The sequence below is a fragment of the Crotalus tigris genome, unplaced genomic scaffold (genome assembly GCF_016545835.1).
Source record: "Crotalus tigris isolate CLP2741 ecotype Arizona unplaced genomic scaffold, ASM1654583v1 scf7180000024384.25900115:4084858, whole genome shotgun sequence".
NCBI lineage: Eukaryota > Metazoa > Chordata > Lepidosauria > Squamata > Viperidae > Crotalus > Crotalus tigris.
This window is the reverse complement of record NW_024100554.1, coordinates 3,630,405-3,657,936: the sequence shown is the minus strand read 5'-3', so window position 1 is coordinate 3,657,936 and position 27,532 is coordinate 3,630,405.

Genomic DNA, 27,532 nt, shown 5'->3' with positions numbered 1-27,532 from the left:
CCATACATAACAGTGGTTTATTTTTAGGTTTATTAACATTCCCCAGCAATTCCCTTCATCAAAAACCCAGAACGGTCTCAATTAAGTCCAGCCACAAGCAGACCAATGCTAATCCTCAGAGCAATGGCCAATGAGTCCATAAGACACTTGAAAGTTTCCCAATCAAAATAAACCCACCAGGCAAAATTAAATCCACAATACAAGAGGGTTCACAAGGCAAGAAAAGTCCAGAGTTTCCAAAGCATGATCCAAGCCAAGGCAAAGTGTCAATCCAAAGTGAGGCAAGAATCACAACGACCAGAAAACACATAGCTAGGAAATAAACATGTTGTTCCCAGCATCACTTGCATTTGTCTGCTGTGCTAAACAGCCAGCTTCCCGTACAGCCCATTAAGAAGGCTGAGGTTTTCTCCTCGCAAGTAATCTGGCTGACAATCTCTGCTCCTGCCTTTTCTCTGTCCTATGTGTTCTTGGATCAGATGCAGAAGACAGTTTCTCATCACTGACTGGCTGCAGTGTATTCTTTTTGCACCTGAAGCCTCAGGACTGTCCTGCTAAATATGTGCTTGAGCCAAATCCTTCTCAGACGGCCCACTTCGAGCCATTAACTCCCCTCCAGACAAGCTTGGAACTGGTTCATCTTCTTCAGAGCTGATATCTGGAGAGATATTTGGGGAAGCACTCAGGGGAGTCATCACAATGACCTGGCTAAGGATTACTAAATAAAAGAGTAAATATTATATTGACATGATTTCTTTGTGACATAAACAATAATTAAGAATAGGAAAAGAATGTAGGGCAAAGTTCTAGAATTTTAGATTCTTTTATCTTTAAATTAGAAGATTTCTGGTATGCCAGAAATTTCCTTCCCCTGTGTTATCTAAAATTCCCCAAACTCTCCAAACTTCCACAAACTTCTCTGTTGTAGGAAGACTTGTGACTGACTCCAGAGTCTGTTAATATTGTTTTTGTTCCATTATGCAAAAGCCAATGCTGATCAGCTAAAAAAGCAAAACAACCTTTGATGAGTTTCTTCTCTTAGGAAGTTTGTATTTAAAAAGAGAAAAAGAAGAAAAAGAGGAGGGTGAATCTATCAAGCTATTAGATTTTGCAATTGATCTTGCTTCTAATATTCTCACTTCTCTTCCTAACCCCACTAGATACGGGCTGTCCATTCTATAAGGCAATGAGAAGAAATGTGGAGGTCTAATGAAGCAAGAACTTTAACCCTAAGACAGAGTTTTACAGCCCATCTTTCCCTGCCTTCCCTGGCTGTACTCAACCTTCAAAATCCCTTTCGGGCAACTTTTAAAGTCCCTGAAGAACTGCCACTAGAGTATAACAGAGGGCAATTTGTTAAATACATAATCATATTTAACTAACAGTGCTCATCTTTATATGGCAGTCTATAGAGCACTCGACTCATTGGGCTGATATGGTTTTAGGTTTCTAGAAAGACTCACTTTCTATGATCTTTTCATGGATGTCAAGAAAGAGTTTAGAAAGGGACAAGAAGCAGCCATGATATGACAATGCTATCTTGCATTTGCACACCTGACAAGAACTTGGATGTATTTTTAGCTAGAGCCAGCAGGATCTAATTGACTTCAGAGAGGAGACTTCGGCATTTCAGTGCTGAATATTCAATGTGTACCCTTAAGGAAATATAATTAATTGGTCTTTTAATATATAAACCTGTTATATGTTGAAGAAGGTGTTTTCCAAAACAACTGATAGATTTCAGTTTTTATGAGCTCCAATATCTAGCCTTGGATATATTATTATATATTTTGAAAGAATTCAAATCTGTCCCTCTCCCTCTCCTTCCATCCTCCTCTCTCTCTCTCTCCCTCTCCCTCTTTCTCTCCTTCTCTTTCCCTCTCCTTCCTTCTCTTCTTCCCTCCCTGAGAACATGTATCCTAGCTCATTTATTAGAGGTACAATTGCACCTATACCAAAGCTAGGTAAAAAAACTTCAAATTCACTCTCCAAAAGTTGCTGTGGGGTCCATGGCAACATCAATAAAGCTTCTTTGCACCAACAAGGAGTTGCATCTTTGTTCATAATCCTGTGGTTGCTGCCAGGAAAAATATGGCTACTTTAAAGCATTGCAGACAGGAGTTATCACACAGGCAATCAGAGGGAAGTGGGCAAACAATAATATTAGTGCTGTGATATTGCACTGTATAAAGATTATATGGTGTACTGACAGTCTTCATTATATCTTTAAACATGATCAAGTGCTGCATTCAGACCGAAAATGGTTTATGGACTTCTTTAAAATTGCTTCCAGAGTTAGACAAGGCTGTATTCTATCACTGCTCCTCTTTCTCATGGCCCTTGATTATGTTATGCAATGAACATCACGCATTGGGAAAAGCATTGTTCTGACTATCTTGGAGACCTGGATTTTGCAGATGATATTGTCCTAGTTGAGGAAGACAAGATGAAACTACAACAAGTGACAACTGCATTAAATGAAGAAGCAACCAAAATTGGCCTCAGGATAAATGCTGAAAAATTGAAGATCATGAATGTGAGCTCTACTGCAAAGATATGGGGACTCACATTCAGATCACAGAGGCTTGAGGAAGTAGGAAGGTTTACCTATTTGGGTAACATAATAATCCAAAATGGAGATGCAGAGACAGATGTCAAGTGCCATATTGGAAATGCAACAGCTGTTTTCCAGAGGATGAATACAATTTTGGTCCTTGTCATCTATATCAATGAAACGTAAACTTTGATCATCTCTATAGTGATCCTGACAGCCATTTGTGCCAGTGAGACCTGGAAGACATCAGCAAGTATTAACAGAAACATACTTCCAACAAAGATGCTGATGAATTCTCTGATTTCAGTGGAAGTCCATAGTGGCATGATTGTGCTTCCACATCCTCCAGAACAATTGTTGAAGACCAAATCTGAGACATTACACAACTCTATTAGATGAATAGTAGATAGTTGCACCTTTTTTTCTAGAAGAATTCTATCTGTTTTCAAACATATTAGAACACACTGATAGAAGAATCTTTGCTCTTTTGTGTAGCAGAAGTAGGGCCTTACTTAACACATGATCTCTCTGTGACAACAAAACTAATCATAAGAAAGAGAATTAAACTGATTTCTGAGATTTTAAAAAATTGTTCAGTCCAAGCTCAGTTGTGTAACATCAGCAAGTTACTATCTTTTCAGCAAATTTACCAAACATGTCAGTGAAAAGGATTCAAGATATACATTAATTCACCATCAGCTCGTGAATTAGAGGAGACAAATGCATATAAAAATGTAGAAGCTGCAGGAAAAAGTTCAAGGTATGCAAGAAATTCATTCTGCATTTTAATTTATCCTTATTTATGTAAAGGATTTCTGCTTAGGTGATAGCCATTTTTTAACAAATTTCAAAATACTTTTCCATAATGAAATAAGACTATAAAAATAAAAAAAACAGCAAGAGTGAATCCACAAAAATTTGCAACATTGAACAAATAAAACTAATAGAGAACCAATGAATAATCACAATATGGCTTATCCAAATATTCAGGATAAATTTATAGTTTGTCACTTCTTTTCTATACAACTTTTTCAATGCCAGAAATATTCCACAGGGAGAATTCTGTTAATTTTCTAACAAAAAAAATATCTAAAACACCTCAGGCTAAAAACTAGATTACTTACATAATTTTTGCTGAATCTGAAGGAACGTCATACAGTAACAGAATATTTATGGAGCAGCAGCATAATAGATTGTAGTAAACAATATTTATGAGCTAGGAAGCTTCTGCCTTCATGAGCTAGTTTAGGAACACTTTAATCATTACTGTCACCTTGTTCCTCAAAACATTTCCTGTGGATCAGTGCCATTGGGGTAGATGTTTTTTTCTACTAAGAGTGTTACACAATTTTGAGAGAGACTTCTTCCCATTTCCCATTGGTAAGCAAAAGCAGAGCCTTTTAAATGCAATACATATACTAAGTTTTAGGATGTGTAATCTTTGGATTTTAAATTGTTTAAAAGTACTCTGCAAAAGATGCTTTAGAGAATACAGTGGAACTCAGATATCTCATGTCCACAACTTCTTAAAGCAGCTGCCTCTTTTTCAAGGATTGCAGCATAATCCCAGGAAAAGATACATTTCACTGAAGGTATGGCAAAAAAGGTATGCATTTCTGCATTCTGCAAAGCCTTCTTTTCCCTACAAATTGGAAGTGTTATATTGCTTTAGCAGCTTTAAAGCTGTGTATCTATTTAGAATTGAATGGCAAAATGTTATCTGGCACACACAGAGATGTGTTCATAGCATCTGACTCCCCAAACCAAACTTACATTTTCCTGGGATTATGCAATAGCTGCAGAAGGCAGCCATATAAATCCAGGAAAGGATATAGCTGCTTTAAAATGTCATCAGCTATGGTGTGCACCAAAGCATATTTTTTCTCTTTAAATTGGGATCTCTACACAGATAAGAAATCTTGTGCTATAATAATGATCATTTAAAGTTTACATTCCTGTATGGAATTCACCACAAGATTTAAAGAAGTATTAGAAGCTTAAAAACAATGGAAGACAGGCAGTGATGCAGCTAGATAATATTGTGCCATAACTATTCTATGATCATCCCCCCCTTCAGGCATGTAATAGATTCCATTATTTTTGGGGAAAATACTGGAGAAAAAAACCCCAGTGAAGTAATTTCTATAACTGCTCCTTCTATTTGCCCATCCTTATTGTAAGATGCTGCTCCATATTATCAATCTATTTTCTTCCTCATCAAAGTGGTCAGTCATGAAATCCTCTTTCCCAATCTTCATTTGAATAAAAATGCAGTATCAAAACTTGCCTTACTATTTTTTTTCTCCATATTATATTCAAAGTACTTGAGACTGTGTCAAATTTCTCTTGGTCATCTATTAAGTTTCCTTCTTGTTGTAAAGGCTGGAAAGGCTGTGATTGTTGTTCTCTGTTGCATATCCTTTCACCCCTCATTAGCCTCCCACGTGCCCACGCTTTCCAGTCTCAAAAACTACAGTGGAAGATGTTCCCTCAAGATATCTTCCCTTAGGATGGATTGGGACATCAGAAAAAGAGAAACTCCCTAAAATTGTCAGTGGAGAATTAATAAAACAAGTGAGATGTGTTAATGTGAGATACAACTAGAGAAAAGACAAGGATGCCCTTTATCTCCACTTCTGTTCATTCTCACCACCAAAGTACCGAATAGCAATATAAGACAGAATGTGCGTATTTCTGACATGAAGATTAAATGAGAAATCTATAAACTAAGGGCATTTGCTGATGATTAGATGGTAATTTTGGAAGAATTTGAAGAAATAGTAATATGAATGGAAAAAAAATTAAAGGATTTTGGTACGTTAGCTGGTTTTAAAATTAATAGTAAAAAGATGAAGATGTTATGAAAAAGCATGAAAATGGAAGACCAAATAGAACTGATGGAAAAATACTGGTTTTAAGATTGAAATCTATGTTGGAAATATGGAAAACATAAAGGAACATTTTATCATGCTTGGTGGAACTGTTAAAAAGCTAGAAGATTTTGGGTTCAAATATATATAGTGATTCAAATAATTTTAAACTTTAATATTCAGTTGAAACCAGAACTTTTTTTTAATGGAACTAAAGGACAAACAACTAGAAAAGACTTATAGAAGATTATTTTTATACATGGTTACTCCTATTAGATTATTATGAAAAGACTCTAAAATACCTGTAATTATACAATGATTGGTGAAGTGGACAGAATTTATAGAGATGGTAAAACTGATTTGTCTGATTAGGGAAAAGACATATATTTGCTAATGACTGGAAACCTTATTGGCTTTTTCCTGAAAATGGAAAAAAAATGAACTTGCAGTTTATAGGTTTGATTATTAGAAAGAATAGAATATGGAAAGAAGGGACCAATAATACAGAAAAGAATGATAAAATATAAAATGCATTTATAACTACTATAAAGAATAAACATATCCTTGTTTATTATTGTTTTTCTTTACTTTTTTTTCTTTATATTTGTATTGTTTTTATTCTGTAAAAATTCTTCAATAAAAATTAATTAAAAAAGAAAAAAAAGGAAAGAGAAAGAGATTGGTTGTTTAGCATATTAACCTATATCTTTAGCTGCATTGTAACTAAACTAACTCCACATTCCATCCATGAGAATTTTACTTAAATTATCTTCTCCTTTGGAAGCCATTTGGAGAAAAAATTCTCTTTCATCAACCTGAATGGAAAATTACAGGGAAAAAATGCATGAGCACTAATTATTAGAAAAAACTTGACAGTAATCCTTTAAGATTTGACTGAAAGATTTGATTTATTTGATGTGGCAGATGATGTTATAAACATACAGTGCTTCCATGCATCATGGATTTTTACCCTGCTCCGAGGTATATTCCAGCTATATATTATTTTAAGCCAGACATGTCAAACACAAGGCCCAGGGGCCGGATGCGGCCCGTGAAGTGGTTTCATATGGCCCGCGAAACCATCCTGGAAACAGTGAAGGAACGGCCCTCTCTGCCTTGGCTCTGGCCCAGGCCAGCCAGGAGCCAATGTACAATTTTGTGATGCCCATCTATGCTGAAACCGCATTCAGTCTTAGCTCCATAAGCCCCCTCCCTGCATCGCTTGAAAGGAACAGTGAGGCTCCTCCAGTGAACCATGCCTTGGCACTTGCCCTGGTCCCACCCCCTTCTGCCAGAGACCTTCAGATCTATCTCACTCCTGCCCAGGCACCCTTGACGCGAATGATGTAGAGCTGGCCACACCCACCCAGTAGGCCACAGCCACTCCATCCATGTCCACCCAATAGGCTGCACCCACCCTGGCCATACCCACCCTGGCCACCCACCCCCTGAGGGCAACCACAATGCTGATGCGGGCCTCAATGAAATTGAGTTTGACACCCCTGTTTTAAGCCATTTATAGCCCACTTGTTATTAAAATGGTCTGGGATTTTGGATCCAAACACTAGCAATCTTGAATCATTCATGAGGCTGGATAGAATTCCCTGCACTGAGGAGGATGTTAATCTCAACTTTCCAATTCAATGATTCTATAACTTATGGGAATGGCAGACCATAGTAACAGTCAGTTATTTTGTACTGTGTTCAATTCACACACAAAAACTTAGTCTACAAAAGAAATAGTCTCATCTATGCCAATAGAAGATCAGCAAATATTGAACAATGTATTTGTGTTTCTTCAGCATTTCCATCTTGTTTTCCTCAGAGATCTGTTGCAATTAGCAAAGTCTCCTTACAAAGAACAGATCATCTGGCTAGATGATTAATGTTTCTCAGTTTGCAAGAACACTAAGAATGCTAAAACATCTCAGACTAATTAAAAGAGCCAGCCACTAAATTCATGAACTCATCCAGTCTTCCATAAACTAAACTTTATTGGTGACTCCACAGCAAAAACTTAATTTGTCTGTTACATTGTTATAACTGGAATTATAATTGTAATGGAAGAGTTAGTGGGTACCTATAATAGACAAGAACATTTTGAACACAATTAAACAAGGAAAAAAACAAGCATAAGAATTCTTCCCAAGTCACAACTTAATCCAATGTCACCTTGTGAAAAACAGTGGAACTGACCATTGACACACTTTGATACAGAATTTTTTGTTACTATGTGTGTGTTCCTGCAATAATGTGTGTCCTGTGTGTAATTTTATTTCCACGACCTCTATATAAAATCAGAAACTTGGCATTTTGCTTCAGAACCCATTTAATAGATTATATTGAAGAATGCAACATATAAAGTCTAAGTACATGATTTCATAATATCTGCTTGTTTTAAGACTGACAAGAAACCTTTATAAACTTGGACAAATATCTGAACATACAGCTGATGTGAACTAAAATAAAATGGCTTTATCAGCAACTGTATGCACCAAAAAATACAATGATGGGAATAATAATAGACATAAGCATTGCTCTTTTTGTGTTTGGTTGGGAAGTAATAGAATACTGCTTCTCATTGCTTTCTTAGAAAAACTAGCAAATCAAAAGTTATTTAGGAATATGGAATAAAAAAACTTAATTTCAACAATCAGTTCATATAATAGTATCCAAATGAATGGTATCATTTGCTTATCATCTGAGATTAGTTAAATATTGATGTTTGTAATGCAGGATAATTTGGGTGGACACATAGAGAAAATTAATGCTTCAAGAAATAGCTAATTAAAATCCTTTAACCAGATATATTTGTTTTCCATGTATAGGGCTGGCTGCTTTGGAGAATGAAGAACCCTCAGTCATATAAAATTCCCTCAGTGCCTCTTTCTGATGTAAGTCCAGACACCATAGTGAGAATTAGGCCAGAAGGTAATGTAATTCTTCACAGAACATTTTGAACTGCTAGGATGGCTATATTGTGTTTCTGGGTCATCAACACTTTTCTCTTGGGAATATTCCTTTATTATTTCTTATATAAGTACGTGGATTATTATTATTATTATTATTTGCTTAATGGTAGCATCTTCCTTCATGTGGGGCCTTGGATGGCATAGTAAACAACTATGGTACATTTTCCATTTAACTGGTAAAGATAAGTCAAGTCATAACTATGACATCCTTGTCTCTGTAATTGTAAAGACAATTATTAATTGAATGAGGGATTTTTTCACCCTTAATACTATTCCAATATTTAGGGGGTATTTTTCTCCTACATCTACATTATTATTTACAGTTTAACGGAAATAAAAAATTGGCCTCCGCAGAAGATCTGATTCATTCACAGGGTTGGGGATGATGTGACAATATATGAAAAGTCTATAATGTAAACATTCTCCAAGAATGTAATCATCAGGAATAAATATGTTTTTTAAAAAATCACAAGGAAATAAAAGGGATCCAGTTTTGCTTCCTTCTCTACCTTTTCTAGACAACCATCAAAATGTGTTACCAGATAAAACTTGGTCCAAAGGAGCAAACATCATAGCAACATCACATACATATATTCATTAAGCAAAGGATACATAAATCTTGGTTTTCACCACCATACTCTGAACTATGCAATTTCTGCTGAGATTTCCTTTCTGCATTTCCATCGTTATTTTGTCTATACAGTAGAGTTTTTTCCTAGTCTCTAAGACTCCCCCAAGTGGCTATTTCAGAATTCGATGATGTTTTAAATTAACCCCCAAAAAGGAGAAATCCAGATATGGTTTTTAAAATAATTATTTTACTTGCATTTTTCTTCTTTTCTTAGATTAAAAAAATAATTGAAGATAACTTCAATTATTAACACAGAATAAAATAATTTTAAGGACTTAGTATTTGTAATATAAATATATTGCCAAAAGAAAAATGGCTGATTTGTCCTTTTTTGTTTCTATAATAGCTCTTCAATCATCTGTATGGTAACAATTTTGGTTTACAAGCTATTACTGTAGGTTATCTGAGAAACCATCTTTTGGGTGTACCAGGTCTTAATGTCCCACAGAGAATATCTTGAAGAGTCTATTAAAGCATGCCAACATAATCTGTATGTTACAGCTATTTCACAGGATTTTATAGCTATTCTTTTGTAATGAAGATGATCATTTCTCTCAATCTATTTATTATGATTAGGAAAGATATAATTTTTCTTCCTTTATTTTATATTCTACAGTAGACAAATGTTCCTATAACTCCTATAACTGTTATGTTTTCTTTTCAGAGTTACCAGATGTTGTGATAATTATTGGGACATCCAAGAGGGAACAAGAGATAAATTTTAGGTTCTCTAAAGTACAGTAAGTTTGATATTGGAATAATCAAATATGCTGTATTACAACAATAGAAAGATGAATCATTTTTCACAAGGAAACAGAGAGTTACTGAATATATTGTTTCTGTACCGATGTTCGTTTGAATCATTTTGGATAGCTGACTGCTATAAGTGGAAAAGGAAATCAGTTGACAGATTTATACTACCAACAACAGAATGCACCTTTAAAATAAGTGCCCCACTAACAGCTTCCTTCTCCTTATCCTTCTTCTTATCCTTCTTCTTCTCCTCCTCCTCCTCAAAATATGTTTCAAAGTCTTGAAAGATCTCTTGGCATACCCAACCTCTTATTGAAAACACACCATCTGTGCTTTGCTGGAAATTTGATTCTTTCATGAATCAAATGAAAGAATAAGCTATGTCAACATTTATTTGAATTTCCAATTTTCATAATAATCAAACATCCTATTATTTAAGATGCTTTTTAAAGTAGAAAACTCCTCCAGTGTATAAGCCATCTAGATGTTTTTATTACCATGGAGAAAATTAGGATTTCTATTACATTATAACTTAGGGGTAAGTCCTATCCTTCTGCCTGTAATGACTCCATCCAGAATTACCTGCAAACAAATGCTTGGAATGAAAAATAATATAAGTGCCTCTACTTCAAATTCTCTGTGGAGCTGGACTCCTGATGACCCTGTGTTTCTAATCAAAAACAGAAAGCCAGGCAGTTAGGTGTATATTCTTGGAATGACTTCTTGAGCTTCCCACCAATGCCAAAAGAGCAAGGAAAAAGCAATTCATATTCTTGTCACAAATTTCCTGAATGTGGTAAAATAGAGCTAATGGGTCAGATTAAGATAGTGCAAGCTAAAGTAACTGTCTCAAGATATCACTACAATCTACTTTGTGGCATTAAAACTGATCACTAGCTCAATTTTATGGATGAATAATAGCCACTCAGTTGCCTTGAACCATGAAATAAATGTGTATCTGGAGACAGCAGAATAGAAGAGAAAGAACTAGAGAAGATAACAAAATGCAAAGACTTATAAATAGAAATAGGGCAATTGTGGCAAAAGAAAGTAATAGGTGCCTTGAGTGCAATTACAAAACAATTGGGGCACCACTTGAACACCATTGGCATTTGACAAAATCACCCTCCGCCAAGAGCAGGCAGATTTACTTGGAGCAGTTTGCATCCTGTGACAATACCTCTAGCACCAAAAAACATCTGCCTATCCCAGGTCCTTGGGAAGACTCGATAGATGGATAAAAATTGAATTGAATTGAACCGAATACTCTATTTGGCCAAGTGTGATTAGACATGCAAGGACTTTGTCTTCAGTGTAGAAGTCTCAGTGTGCATGCAATCCAGTCTGAACATCTGGCTGGCTGTGTGATGACCATAATAGTAATGATTTCGGAATAGAGGACATTATATATCTTGTGTATGCCTAGAATACTGTAAGAATGATATTTTCTCTCTTACACACATTCTCTTTAACTAATTAAAGAGCTTAATCTACCCCCTCCTTCAATTAAAAAAACACCAATGCTTGTATTGCTGCTGATATTGGATTGGAGGTGCAGAATCTCAAGTCTTCCCATCAATTTATGCAGCCCTTTGGGTGACTTTGTGCCAATATTTCCACAGATACACATAGCAAGACTGACTGAATAAGCTGCTCCACAGGATTAACTAGTTCATCTCAAAAGCTAATTGCTGATCGCATTTTCTAAGAGCTCTCAATCACTGAGTCTAAGGTCCTAAGAGATTGTCCTGTTTTTCTTCCATCTCCCCTAACTGAAAAAAAATGATTAGTTTTATACATAGTAATCCTCTCATTCCCTCCATCCAACCTGTGTGAGCAATGTAATTGAATTAAGGGAATTATAATTTAATCACAGTCAAATTAAGAATGTTTAAGGCTAAGACAAACTACTCTGATTATTGACTGGTGTTTGCCTCCATGATCTAGTTAAGTTTACCTCATGTTCTTGGTCAGTGCCAGTCAACATGCTGTATGCAAGAGGCAATTTCTTGGTCAGGCTCATACCAATTTAGCTTCAACTCTTGAGGAAGTCCTTGTCATTAACCAGGTCCTATTTTACAAGATACATTCTTTTTGCTACACTATTCTAAAGCAATGATTTTTAGACCACAGAATGGATTAGTTAACTGGGATCCCTGATCAAGAAGCAAAGCTTACTGATAGCAAATTTGCTGTATTCCCAATAAAAAAAAAAATCTTTTCCTTTCCCAGTAGCATCTCATGAATCCATCAAATTCCTGGAGAAGAAAATAGAATTTTATGGAACACAGTTTGAAAACCTTGGTCTAAACAAAATGGTTGAACACTTTCTGGTAATAAGGGATTCCCTTCCCCGCCCCCTTCAATCATATCTGATTCTCTGAAACTGCCTGAAATCTCCATCCAGTTTTCTTGGCCAAGTTTTGCAGAAGTGGTTTGCCATTGCCTCCTCCTTAGGACTGACAGAAAGTGGCTAGCACAAGATCACCCAGCTGGCTTTGTACCTAAGGTGAGACTTGATTGATTGGTTGATTGATTGATTAAATTTCTACACTGCCCATCTCACATAAGTGATTCTGGGTTGTTTACAACACAGTGTCCCAGTTTCTAGCCTGATGCCCTCATATAACTTCATTATTCAGTTGTGATATGCCTGTTGTAGACTATATATATACACTTCATTAAGTGACAGGTGAAAAATCACATGACTGGGACTGCTTATGATTTTACTTCAGCTTTCTTTTTTCTCCCACTCTCCCTGCCTTTGGAATATAGTCTGATTCTTGGATAACTAGCAAGAAGGGAATTAACATGCATATTTGCATTCATTGGAGAGGAAGGGATTACAAGAGAGTAATTAGGCACACAGTAGGGAATATATAACCAAAGAAATGTCCTAGTGCTTGCTGTTTCAATGATTAGGATAGTTTTTATTGTTGTTTTTTGACATGGGAACATAGAAGACATGAGAAATATGGTAAACATTTTTGTTGTTCTATTAATAACATAATTGTGAAAGCTTTCTTCCCTTTTTAAGTTTTCTTTTCCTTTAAAAATTTGTATTATGATTCTTAAATTTGAGGTTATATCATTACTGCAATTAATGTTCAAAAGGGCTATTAAAGTGTTACTCTCATATAGAAACTTCAATATATGACAGGATTTGTGTTGATATATTGATAACTGATCTGCTGACTCTATAAGTATTGGCTATTACCTGCATGTGATTGTTTTATTGTACTACGGTAGTTACTGAATCTATGACTGAGGCATACAAATTTTTAAATCCATCAATCAATGAACCAATAATGTGCTCTGTGGATTTCTATTAAACTCTAATCTGGAATCAATTTCATTGCTTGTAATTTTGTCACTGGCATTAGCACATCCTTGAGGCATTAGAAGCTAATATACCTTTACAACACAACATAAAATAAAAAAAGGAATCTGGCATTAGTCCCAGTCAGATCCTCAATAAGCAAAGAAGAATTTCTTGGCATTTATCTACCTATATTATATCCTGGATTTGAGCAAAGCTAAGAAGAGGAACAGAGTAGTGAGGAAGACTCTGCTGTTGGGAAGATCTATTTTTTGAGCAGCCCAGAGGACAACATTCATCTCCCTTTTAATGAATGAATAAATACAGGTAAAAGCATATTTGATCTGGATGGGACACACTGGCCTCCCTTATTACCCTTACATGACATGAAACATTTTTAGTCCAGTGGTTGTTCATGCTAAATGTATATTTTGATCCTAACTTGTGGATGTTTTCTTCTTTCTGGAGCCCAGTATCAAAAGGGCTTATATTTCTAGAAAAGACTGGTTCTAAACAATACTATTAAAATCCAGAGTTTGAGCCTTTAAACAGAAATTTACTATAATTACTTTATAATTTATTACAGTGTGGTAGTAGTAGACTCTGAATGTATATTAACTAGAAAGCCTTAGTAATGTTACTGCCAGTATGGGATAAGAAGCTACAATCTGTATTAGACCTGAAGCATGAAATTGCTTCTCTTCTTTCCCTAAATTATCACTGTCTAAAATAAATAGAAAAGAAATTATCATCTAGAAAGTTAATGTTGCAGCTGGAAAAATCACTCTCAACAGGCTGTTTGACATCCATGGCTTCAGCAATTTAATAGATCACGAGGCTCCCTTGAATGAATTGGAACTTCCATGAGATTAGTAGTATCACCTGAAATGCCTTGAATTACTTTTTTTTAAAACCAGAAGAATGTCTAATTTAAACAGTATGCTTTCCGACAAGTGCTATGTAGTTCAGCTAGTCCTTAGCTTTTGACCATTCATTTAGCAACCATGTGAAGTTAGGAAAGCACTGAAAAAAGTGACTTACGATGCTGCACTTACAACTGTCACAATATCCCCACGGCCACGTGATCAAAATTCAGACACTTGGCAACCATGGTGTATTTACAATGTCCCAACGTCATGTGATCACCATTTTGCAACCTCCCCAAAGGGCTTCCGATAAGGAAAGTCAATGGGGGGGACTAGATTTGCTTACTGTAATGGTGAGTCATTTAACGACCGTGTCAAAAATGGTTATAAATTCAAGTGCAACTCACTTAACAACTGCATTGTTTACTGATGGAATTTCTAGCCCAGTTGTGGTTCGTAAGTCAAAGACTACCTATATATGCATATGATAAGCCAATAGGTGAATAGTACGTGCTGGTACTATTTAAAAAACAAGTTCATGTTTTTTTAAAAAATGCTCAAACATTAGCACTTCAATCCAGAATCCACTCTGCCTCTTTGGCTCAAACTATATAAAATATCTGATTTAAGAATCCATAAAATGTAATGCATAATAAAAAAAAGCAGTGGTGAGATATCATGTGAACTGAAATTAATTTTAAATCAGGAGAATTTTAAAGGTACCTTCTTGTTAGCTGTAAAATACAGAGGGCAAGTGGCAGAAACCTTGAGAGGGAGTCACACAGTAGTCCTTTAGTTGAGCATGCTGCCAAATTTTAGCAGTGTAATTGGACATTTTTGACCATGTGGTTCTTCACCTTTTTTGAAACAGAAATATATGAAGACCTAGTTTTTTGCCCACCCTGATTTCAACTGATCATCCTGCCCTTCTCCCAAATTATTATTAATATTTGATTCTTAAAATTATAAAAGCCATATTTTTTAAAAAAAATACCCTTTAAGTCAGGATCAGAATAAAAACTGATTTAAAAGGCAACAGAATGTATCTTAAAATATTACTTTTCTAGCATTCTAGTATTCAAGCAGAGCTGGTTGATGTTTTTAGCAAAATGCCTTGTTTTGCTTTCATCAACACAAATGAAAATAGTTATAAGTTTCACCTACTTGGTTAAAGAAAAGATTTGTTTCTTGTATTAAATATCACCCTCTTGTATAATTTATGAGATCAATAAAAGCAATAATCATACACTAGCATAAAAGTGACACAAACACTATGGACCACCAGGAAGATCACATTTATAAGTGAATACGATCTGCAAAAGAGACATAATTACACAGCAGCTGAATAGAGATCCTTGTTGCTTTGAAGTGCAAATAGGATGTAAAATGCTGATTACTCCACAATTAAAAAAAAGGACAAGCAATAATCCTTGTCTTCTATAAATGAAGCATTGCCCTATCTTTTTCAAAAGTTAGGAAGATGTTATAACATACATTTACTATTATGGACCATAAATATTCCAATTAACATGTCTGTTGCTACCATAGTGAATAGCAGAACTGACAAATGTGTGCAAATATATAAGACAAAGAAAATGTATCAAGGCTGTTAACATAAAAGGGTTTTTTTTTAGGGGAGGATATGAACCGTCAGACACATCATCAAGATCATACTGTGACTTTTGTTCTTAACTAAAGCGTATTTTTAAATCTGAAGTAATATCTAATTTCTCAGCATTGGAAATCTAGAGCTGCTTCAATAGATGACATTTTAGGAAGATTGGATTAAGAAGTGGGAAGAAGAAATACATAACTTATTTTGTTAATATATCCTCCACATTAATATAAATTTTGATCTTTTGTACTGATTAAATTATTAATACCAATAATCTTCTAATACTGGAGATTTAAGACCACCATTCTTTTATGAAAAGATTTTGTTAGATCACAGTTTCTTCCTCAGCTTCAGTATTGGCACTGGTCTTCTTTGCTTTGCTACAATGAAAATAACTTGTATAATATTTTACACAAATATTGAAGACTATTCAAAATAGATAGTCAAAGAGTCTATCTATCTAGTCCTCGAAGAAGAAAAGCTAAAAAGAGTGGTTGAAAAAACAGAACTCAATACACTTATAATTTAACTTATAATGTAAATTTCTCCTATAGAATTACTCTGCATTTTTCAGAATCTTAATTTTTTAAATGCAGACATAGTAGTAGTCTAGATTTGTGTTGATTTGAAAGTATGTAACAGAGTGAATACCTGTGAAGTCATGTAGCAATTAAAAACAAAAAGCCATAAGGACAATTAGGTTGGGTTTGTTCATTAAAAACATAAAGTTCCAGGGGCAAAAAAGAAAATTTGAGAGATTCCTTTCCTTTTCTTCCATGCAACCCATTAACAATGAGTATTTAAATTATCAAAGCCATTGTTTTAAAAGAAATACACTTTAAGTCAGCATCAGAATAAAAACTGGTTAAAAAGGCAACAGAATGTGTCTTAAAATACTACTTTTCTAGCATTCTGGCAGAATAAAATGCTTTAGCAAATACTGAATTTATCTTTGGAGGGAACGGAGCTTTTGAATATTAAGTGGGAGTGGACTGAATAATAAAGACAAAGTAATCCTTTTCAGTATTCTCTGTATCTTTTAAATTAAAGATTTTGCTGTTACCCATGCGGTCATTTCACTGATTTTTCCAAAACACACTACCACTTCAATAGTGCATTGTGAGCAAAATTATGAAAAGAAACAATCTGTAGACTATTGAAGAAAACTAAAATCCCCTTGACACAGTGGCCATTTTTTTTGTTTTGTTAAAGAAAATTTTAAAAACCCCATTGCTTCATATATAAACCCATTAATTTAATGCCTTCAATTTAGTCTTGACCCTTGGAGACTGTTTGGATGAATCTACATAGTTTTCTTGAGCAGATTTTCAAAAGTGGCTTCCCGCTGCCAGCTTCCTAGAGCTGAGAATGACTGACTGGCCCAAGGCCAGCCAGCTGGCTTTGTATCTAAGGCAAGACTAGAACTCTCAGTTTCTACCCTGATGTCTTAACCCCTACCCTGAACTGGCTCTCAAAAATGATCATAAACATGAAAAACAAACAGAAATTTAACCTAGCCCAAAATCTTGGAATAAATTCACTGCCCAAATGGTCACATTTTCCCCCAAAACTTCTTGGGAAATTAAAGTTTGTCATTATATAACTTTTTTAATCTGAAAGATAGAGATAAAAAAATTGTTTCATGTTTGTTTCAAGTAAGAACCATCTTGTAAACAGGTTCTAATCAAGACAATTGCTTGGAAATGTATAATGACTAGTCTGTACGTTATGTTCTTCTTTCCCTGTCTCTCATGAACTCCTGAGTACATTTCAGCAATCATAAGTAAGATCTTTCTTTTAACAAGTGTATAAGGTCTTGGATCATATCAGCTAGTCATGATTTAATCACTGCTGAAAAATACTTCTTGTCACTCTGCTTGTTTACCTGATTTACAGCACCAGTTCCTACCATTCATACTCTTCCCATTCTTTCCAGGCCTTTATTTCAAAAGTAGCCAGATGGAAGGAAGAAACATATGATTGAAAACTGAATTTCTAGCCTTCATCTCATTGACTAATTGCTGCTCTGTGAACTGTGAAGCTAGAGACCAGAATTCAATTGCATTTCATAGCCTTGGGCAGGCAATCTGGCCACTCTGAAATACGAAAGTGATAGTCTGAAAGGAATGTCCTAATAAAATTCTACCAGCTGTGGTCCTCTCAAGCACAGATATATGAAAAGAAATAAGGTTGCGATGAACAGTAAACTAAACAGCAACACAGAAGGAACAACAATACTTTAAAGAACAATACTAGACTAAAATGGCTTTAGTTAGTTAGTGGTTAATTATGTTGAAACTCAGCATCACCTAACCATTTTATGTAAGAACATAAACAGTGCCCTGCTGGACCCTTGGATCATCTAATCCAGAAGTCTGTTCTCACAATGGCTATACAAAATCATTCATCTCCCAACAGATGGCCTTCCATGGCAGTCCATTGCCATTAAAACTAATCAGGATTGATCCCTATAACTTCCATGAATTGGTCCAGCACCTTTTGAAGCCAGCTAATTTGGTAGCCAGCACCATCTCTCATGATGAAGTATATGATCTATGCGATGATACTAAACCATTTAGCATGGTACATTAATACAGAGACTAGCCATAAGAAAGTGGTATGAAGTAGAATGACACAGGGTTTTGTTTCTATTCAATGTTTTTATTAATTACCTTTATAAAGGGGCTGAGGAAATAATTATCAAATCAACAGACAATACAAAATTATGGGCTGAAATGTCTAATAGATAACAAGTTGAATTTGAGCCAACAATGTGATGTAGCTGCTTAAAAGGCAAATGCTATTTCATAAACTTGTTCTTTTTTGCCCAGAGGTTATCTGAAACTAAAGGGAAAGAAATTCAAGTTATATATTGTCAGACCATGCATAGTCTTATTGCACGAGATAACCCAGGAGTAAACACAGTAAACAGTGGTCTATATTAAATGGTGCTTTATCTTACAATATCATACACCAGGAACAATATACATAACGTGCTAATACAGCAGGATCCAACAAACCACAATTACAGCAGGAAACAGAAGAGATAGAACACATCAGCAGAGCCTTCCCTTTGTACAAATGCTCTTAAAGAGACACAGGCCCTGCTGAGTCATTCTCTACATTACATCTTACATCCCACACTACATAAGCTGGTTAGCTGTTAAACAATACCTTGACATATATTAAGAATAATTTCCTGATGGTAAAAGCCATCAGCCTGTGCAATAGATTGGTTCATGGATGTTTGTTTGTTTATTTGTTTGTTTGTATGAAAGTATGTTTTCTTGCACCGGACATTTTCTGATAGGTTGGACTGCCATCTGTCCAGAATTCTTTAGCAGGTCTGGACCAAGCCAGTAGATAACCTCTAAGATACCTTCTGATTTTATGGTTCTTGATGCCATCAGATGACCTGGCAGTTGCAAAATGGCTGGGAAATTCTAGGAGCAAAGTCCACATATGTCCAATTTGCCAAGGTTGACAAACATTGGCGTAAGTGCTTTTAACATCAAGACTGAAGGTTTTGTTTCTAGTATTCCTATCTTTATGCATTTAAAATGCCTGGTATTCAGTTTACAGGTAGATAGTAAGAAAATTTGTTTCTGCATCTCTCTCCTAGAGAAAGCAGAATCAGTGCTAACCGCACAGTTGGTTTAAATTCACAGGGTATGAATAATCAATGTGAGGTTTTCTGCTGATGCAGAAGTGAAATGAGAGAAGAGGGAAATGGACGAAATGGCTGCAAAATGCTCTCAAATGGGAAAATTTAGCTGTAATAAAATTTAATTTGGGCAGCAGACAGCAAGTGAAATTATTTTTGATGTCTAAACATCTGTCTGCCTGCCAAGCATTAATAGATAAACAGACTGCTGCATGTTATGGTAAATTTCAGATATTAATTAGCTGGAGCACTCTCTATACCCAGGATTTTGGCTACTGCTTTCAGCTATTGCTAGTAGTTGGCCAAAAATTGGAGCTAAGCCCCACTTTGTTGTTGTTGAGTCTCTTGTCCAAGACTCAAAGTTCTCTAATATTGTTGTTGTTTTAAAGAGCTACTATGTTACTTTTTTCTGTTTCATGTTGTTTTGTGTAGACAACTTCTGGTTTCACACATGACCTTCAAAATTGCTAATATTGATACTTTTCAGGGGACCTTCCCTTATTTCCATGAAGAAAAGGCTGGAAAGTTATCCTAAAACACAACCAGCTATAAACACAAGTATATACAAAACAGAAATATATTTCATAATTTGTGACAGAGCTGAAAAATAGCATTTATGAGATCAGTGATTTGAAATCTGTGGAGATTCTCAGCCATACAAGTGATCGTTGTCCCAAAGGTGTTTTATCAAAAGGCAACTTGACTTTCTTTGTTTTTCCTTGAAGACATTTCGCTTCTCATCCAAGAAGCTTCTTTAGTTCTGATTTCAGAAACACTGCAAAGGGGACAGTTTTCTTTTTGTTCTTCCTCCACTTCCTTCAGGCAGAGCTGATGAACCTAGCAAAAACATGGTGGTCATTATGCAGGAAAATGTCTATCCTCCTAATATGAATACTGGATAGTGTCTTACATTGTGATGATTCTTTCGCTGGTTGACTTAATGCAGTAATATAGTATAGTATGCTCCAAAGGCCAATCTTTGCCAACATATGGAGAAGAGCACTCCAAAAATCCACAATAGTCAACCCTGCTTTTGGGGGGGGCATATTAAGAGTCATTCAGGGATGAAATTGGTACATTTTCCCCTTTTTTTAGTTTGCCTTAACAGCCTCCCCTCAACAATTCCAGCAAATGATGGGACATCTTCATGGCAAATTAAAGATATCCTTGAATAAGTGGGGACAATATTACAGCTGAAATCATCAGCCAAATGCAGGATCCAGGCCAGAAAAATCTCTCTGGAGAAAGGAGGGATGGTAAGAATGTCCACACATACATAGATGGCAGGAATCAATGTTTTTGTTATCCGCTTGTGAGTTAAGCAGCCGGGAGTTGAGGGATTACATCTAAGGTCATAATGTAGCCTTTAAGGACTAGATGTTGGGCTTATTCTCATTTCTCAATCACTTTGGATTTTTAATTTTTTTTTAATATTGAGAATATTTGAAACAGAAAGTTTCATGGTATTCACTTAAGAAATTTTAAGTATGAGTTTAAGGATTTTTTAAATGGAATTAATAGCAAAATGCAGAATATACTGTTGATATTAGAAAGATATAAAAGAATTATGAATCTAGATGAACTTTATAATGTTTTGAGATTAAATATTAGAATCTTTCTTGTGGGAAACTGTTCATATTTTTGCATTTAGACGAAAAACAACATAATAAGCAAGAACTTTGAAAGTTGGACAGTAGAAGGAAATAAGATTGTAATTAAAGGTGAAGAATTTTTAAACTCAATTTAATAACATAGAATTGAGGAAAATATTTTTATTTAATTTAATCATTCTCCAGATAGGATGCCCTTCACCGTATTGCTTTTCTGATTTGGTCAATGGGCCGGGGGACCACAAATGAGGATGGAGCCAATCAAGTGGTTGATTTGAATTGTTGCTGCCATGAGGGGAACTGGAGGATGGGTTTGGTATGTATTTTTATGTGGTGCATTTTTAAATGTTGTAAAAATCACACAAAGTCACCTGTGTGTGAGTTGGAAGGCTATATTAATTTGCTTAATAAATAAATGAAATAAATAAGAGATGCCCTGAGAGATATTTCTGAACAATGGACTCAGAAGCTAAAGATCTCTGTCATTATTGATAGATTAAATGATGTTATAGAAGAGGCACATGTTTTACTGGACAAAACTGAAATTGATTCAAATGTGGAATTAAAAAAATAATACTAGAAAGATATGGGAAAAGATAAAATATTGAGTACCCCAATGAAAATGGCTATTTTGATAGCTAAAAAGGAGGACATACAAATAAAAATTCAATACATTACAACAACAGAAGTTTAATCTTTTAGAAAATAACAAGTTGTAGTACCAAACTTCACCACAAGATGTCACAGATGCCATTTAAGGTTTTTTTTTAAGTCCAACATTTTTATAATTCTTTTTCCAATTTTATTTCTTTTTTGTAGATAAAAACAAAAGTCTCCAATAAAAATAGGAAAAATTTTGGTTCCCAAGTTTCAGGAACATATAAATCCAATTAGATTAAAGTTGTTCTTTTAATGCTTTAATTCCCCATGGTTGTCGAACGCCGCTATTCTTAGAGGGTGGGATAGAAATTCTCTTCCCTCTCTCCTCACAGGGGGAAAAATACTTCAGGCAGCTTTTACAGGAAGAGAAAGCACTTAGGGTAAAGAAAAGATCATATCTCACCCAGTTTCAGCCACGTTGCTTTCGAAGTGCTTGGTGGTGAGTTCGACTTCGGCTGTCTGCAGCCTAGTGACGCGCCTTATTACTATGGCCGGTGTTTTATCCGTCAGTTTGGAGGGCTGCCCCAGATCGAGCTGCCACCCTCCTGCGATCAAGCAGGGGTCCCCTCCTTGCTCATCGCCCCTACAGGGTGACTTTTGACCCTTTCCAGCGTCTCCCAGTGGAGTGAAAACAGACATGGAAGACGGAGCTCGCCTTCCAAACATCTGCAGCAGCCACATCAGCAAACCGAAAGTCAGATGTTTAATCTTCATTAAGACTATTTTGGTAAGAATTATAATTTTTTTAAAAGGGTTGCAATAAATGTATAAAATTTAGATATCATTTATTCATTTATTCGAACAATATATATTATCACCAAACTCAAAAATGCAACTCCATGCAGCTAAATACTATTAATTTAAAAGATATAACAAAAAGACTACAGCACAAAAAAAAGCCCAAAATAGGACATGTTCAAAATCCCATATCATTTTCCAGATCGGCTCATCTAAAATTATAGTGCTTTAAGGGGGGAATAGTCAAGTTGGTAGCCTTTATATTCTAAGAAATGAAATCTTTCTTAGCTAAACTCCAGCACTGAAGAATATATGGACTAAATAACTCCATACTTATTGGGGATAAAAGGCTAAGCAAACTCATTTTATATCCTGCAATTAAATCAGAAGTACACAAGGAATCTTTTTGCGTATCTGTAACTGCATGCAGTTTCCAGAAAAGGGAATGTCATTTCTCTCAGAGACCCTGGAGACTGCTGCTTAATTATTCATCCTGAAATTTAATTTCTCAGCTTGTAATAATTTCGGTACTTAAAATGGAATTTGTTGCTGAAGGTTGAGATGCATAGCTACATGTGCACATTGTTGTCTTGTTGATGGAACAGACATAGCATTTATATGACAAGCAGAGAAAAAGCTAATAATGTAGTTTCTTCTTTGGCATTACTTTAGACTTCCTTCTGCAAAGGAAAACCAGACAATAGCCATTTGCTATTACTTTTTAGGATTGATAAACAATTAGGTAAATGATCTGTTCTTTATTTCCAAGGAGAAAAATGAGTAGTGAATTAAAATCATACACATAGCAATTGGAGCATTCACAGTATTTCAGCCACATGATTATTATGGGCTGAAGCTGTAATTCATTCTACTAGCAAAAACCACATGATGTTGTTTTGAGCAATACTCAACAGGTAAATTATGTACTATCATTAATGCAACCAGTTACATATTCTCTAGAGCTATCACTGGTTTGTCAAGGAATGGTACTGCAACATTTTTGTAACTTATCCCCACACGGACTTTGGCATGGGCAAGAATTCTGGACCATATACACAAACTGTTCTGAGTGGTCAAGCACAAGTACAATTCAGTATTTGACATAATACAGATATTCCTCAACTTACAATATTCATTTAGTGACTGTTCAAAGTTACAACAGCATTGAAAAAAAGTGACTTATTATTAGTTTTCGCATCTACGACCATCGCAGCATCCCCATAATCACGGGATCAAAATTCGGACCCTTGGCAACTGCCATGCATTTATGACAGCTGCAGTGTTCCAGGGACATGTGATCCCTTTTTGTGACTTTCTCACTAGCAAAGTCAATGGGGAAGCCACATTCCCTTGGCAACTGTTTTACTAACTTGATAACTGTGGTGACTCGCTTAACATTGTGGCAAGAAAGGTCGTAAAATGGGGCAAAACTCCCTTAACAACAGAAATGTGGGGCTCAATTGTGGTCATAGGTTGAGGACTACCTGTAATTTTTGTTTAATGCAGTAAGAAGATAAAAGATAATCCCAAGAACTTTGTCACAGGTTTTGATTTTAATGCCAAGCTTTTTTTAAGGAGAGAGAGAAAGAGAGAGAAAAGAAGAATCACAGAGACATAACATGAAATAAGTAAAAAAAGAATGGAAAGGTGATTGGCAAATTGTTGCTCTGTTTTCTTGCATTAAGAATTCTCTTTTTCTTTTCCCTGTCGCTGCAAAATCTAGACAGCCTTTGCAGAAGTCATCAAGAAACTACCAAGGAATAAGCTGAGTTGACATTATCTGCTAGAAAATGCAAACTGCTTGAGTTCCGTCAGATTGATTTGGATTAGAATGGAAAAGACACCAGATAGCATCTTCATTCAAGATTGCAAATAGTCCCCAAAGTTTGCAGAGGATTGCCTACAGAGGAAATAGTGCGCTCAGAAATAATCAGAGCAGCCCGCTAGCGAACTAAGCCAAAATAATCTCAAAAAAACCTTGGTGGATGTTGAAGAAGTCCTAAATCAGAGCATTCCTGCAAATCACTGCTACAAAATTAGGATACTGTATTTTTTATTCTTTTAGATAGGCAGCATCAAAATCTGGTTCTTGGAAATGAATGTAAGTTTTTGATGCATTCCTGCTTACAACATTGCATGAGATAAGCTACTATATTTGTCTTGGGCCAAATGACCATGGCCAGTCATATACTTAAGAATGTTGTGTTATATTGTATGAAACCTTGGGGAAGAATTTAGTTCCCCCTTGTGGCCAGCTGTGAGGACAGACTGCTTTCTAGCTTCCTGTTTTTTCGTATCAGAGCTTGGCAACAGGTACCTCTCCAGCTGTTGCTGAGCTATCACTCTCACAATGTCTGTGATGATGGAAGTTAGAATTGTCCATCTCAACGTTCTCTGTAGATGTACCCAGGTACCCAGATTTTGATCATGTCATCATGAAAGGATGCTGCAACAGGACAAGAAGCAATGGATGGAAACTAAGGGAAGAAGCAACCTAGAACTAAGGAGAAATTTCCTAACAGTTAGAAAATTAATCAGTGGAAGGACTTGCCTCCAGAAGTTGTGGGTCCTCCATCATTGGAAGTCTTTAAGAAGAGATTGGACAACAATTTGTCTGCAATGGTGTAGGGCAGTGGTTCTCAACGTTTTTAATGCCGCGACCCCCAACTGGTCGTAAGTCGAGGACTACTCAACTGGTGCAGCACCATTTGCAGAATGGGACTTTTGGTGGGCTCAGCAGGGCAGAGACAGCCTGGACAATTCCTATTGGCTTTTGAAAGCCAATAGAATTAGACTGTATTCAAGAAAGTCTATTCTATTGGCTTTCAAAAGCCAATAGAATAAAAGGGAGTAGCACAGCTAAGGAAAAGGGGGGAAAAATGGCGGACTGCATTGTTTGGCAACCCCCATGAAATGGTCGTTCGACCCTAAATAGGGTCCCGATACCCTATACCAGTGGTTGAGAACCACTGGTATAGGGTATCCTGCTTAAACAGAGGGTTGGACTAGAGGACCTCCAAGGTCTGTTCTAACTCTGTTATTCTGTTGTAAGTGGAAGGACCAGTTGTAAATCACTTTTTTCAGGAACATTGTATCTTTGAACAGTCACTAAATGTTTTTAAGTTAAGGACTACCTGCATAAGGAACATATCTAAGGAATTTAGATTAGGGTACCTATGCAGTGATGGGATTCAAATATGTGAACAACTGATTCTCTATGTGGATGCTGCTTCTGGAAGTCCATTCTGGGCCTGGGCATCCAAAAATTAGCTACTAGTTCTGCCGAACTAGTGCGAACTGGCTGAATCCCACCACTGTGCCTATGCAATATATAGTGGTACAAGCATGCTATGAAATTCTTGCTGTGTGTAATTGAACTAAATCAAATTACTTTTTTAACCCAAAGAACATGAGGTATAGTTCAGGATGTTTGCTTGTCGGGTCTCTTGTATCAATTAGAAATGAAAAATGCTATGCTCCTCAAATGACTTGGTATGCTAAACATAGATAAATCTTCATATATGATTCATTCTGTTCTGAGGTTCATCTAAAAGAGGAGAAGATTCATTAGAAAAGAACTCATTTTTAGGTCAATCTTCTGGCAATTCAACTCAGTGGCTCTTATTCTCTGGATTTTTTTTAAAAAAAAGATATTAGTTAGAATTGAAGTATTAATCAAATTCAGTGGAATCTGATTTATAATGCCATCAATATAATTTACTAAACAGAAGTTGCATATTAAATATGGATCTTAGTGCAGACCTCATCTTTCATAAGAATTTAAACACTTAACATAGCCATATGTATCTCTTTGGTTTGCATGGCCTAAGGATGACTAAAGTCAGCACTAGTTCATTAGAAAGCTTTCCAGGATGCTGGCATATTTAATCAGGTTACTAAGCTTGGAGAAGTAACCACCTAAAGAGAAATTAGCATATTATATTAAGAAAAGCAGTTCAAGAGGCAGAAATACTGACTGAAAAACTGCACATTTCCCAGAAAATAGAGTGAACTCCATCTTATCATCTCTTTGCAACATTTCAGAAAGTTGTCGCTTCCGAAATTAATCACCGCTGTTGACAAAAAAACAGAAGTTCTGGGAAATGAGAATTGCATGGTTCCATTTGCCTGCTGGCTCATATTCAGGAATGCTGTGACACTGGTGGAAGAGCTGAACTGCTGTTGCATATCATCTTACTGCTGCTTGAGCACCCAAACATAACCTTTGTCTTTAGGGGGAGCATAAGTTTTTTCCTCACTAGATGTAAAAGGAAAACATGAAAAATGAACATATTGCTATTTATGCCTTACAGATAATACGGTAGGTTTTTTTGTTTTTTTTTTAAAGGCCTGAAAAGTGTGATTTTAAAATGTGTACAATCAAATCTGGAGAGGACTTGATTTAAAATTATAAAAAAGTACACATGACTAAAATAATCATACGTTCTTTCCTTGTTTACCTCTGAGGTAAGTCAGCCCCCCCCCCCAGAGAAGGAAATATTAAAAGGGAAGAAAAATACATTTCCTCAAAAGGATTTTAAAAGCAGAAGCCAACCCTGCCCCCAAATCTCTCTGTCCCAAGCAGAAGCCAGCTCTGTACAAATGCAGATGAAAACCATCAGAAAGGCCCCAGCTAGGAGATTAAGAAGACAAAGACCTAAAATCTGCATACTCCACCTGAGATGGTACATAATAGAACTAACCCAACACCATCAAGAATACCACAGAGACACACCTAGACTCAGGTCAGAATATGTGACACAGGAAATAGCCTCAAAGTTCATGCCACAGGAACAGGAAACTGTCCAAACAAAATACTTTCAGAGGATATAAAAACCTACTCCTCATGTGCTCAGCCTATTTTCTTTTTGTCTCCTCTCTGCTGCTAGAACATCTTTCTGTCTGGCTCTTCAATAAACTGCAACCTTCTTTCTAAAGCAGTCGCCATGTTGTTTATTTATCCCTGGCTTGGATGAACCAGGATAAAGACTTTTCTTTCAACACCTCTGCCAATCTACTTGACCCCATTTGCCCTGCTTCTCTTAGATCATATGGGAAGCCTGGTGCCAGAATCTCCCCTCTTCCATAGCCTAAAGCTCCTTGAAAATAATGTTGTAATTATGGAATGTAAAGCTTCAATGGGTTGATTTCATTGCACTGAATTTTTTAATTCAACAGAGTTGCTGAATTGAATCAGATGACTTTGGAGAAATCTGAAGGCAATTTAAGCATTCAGGTTTAAATTCAGGTTTAATACAGGTATTGGTCAACTTACAGTTT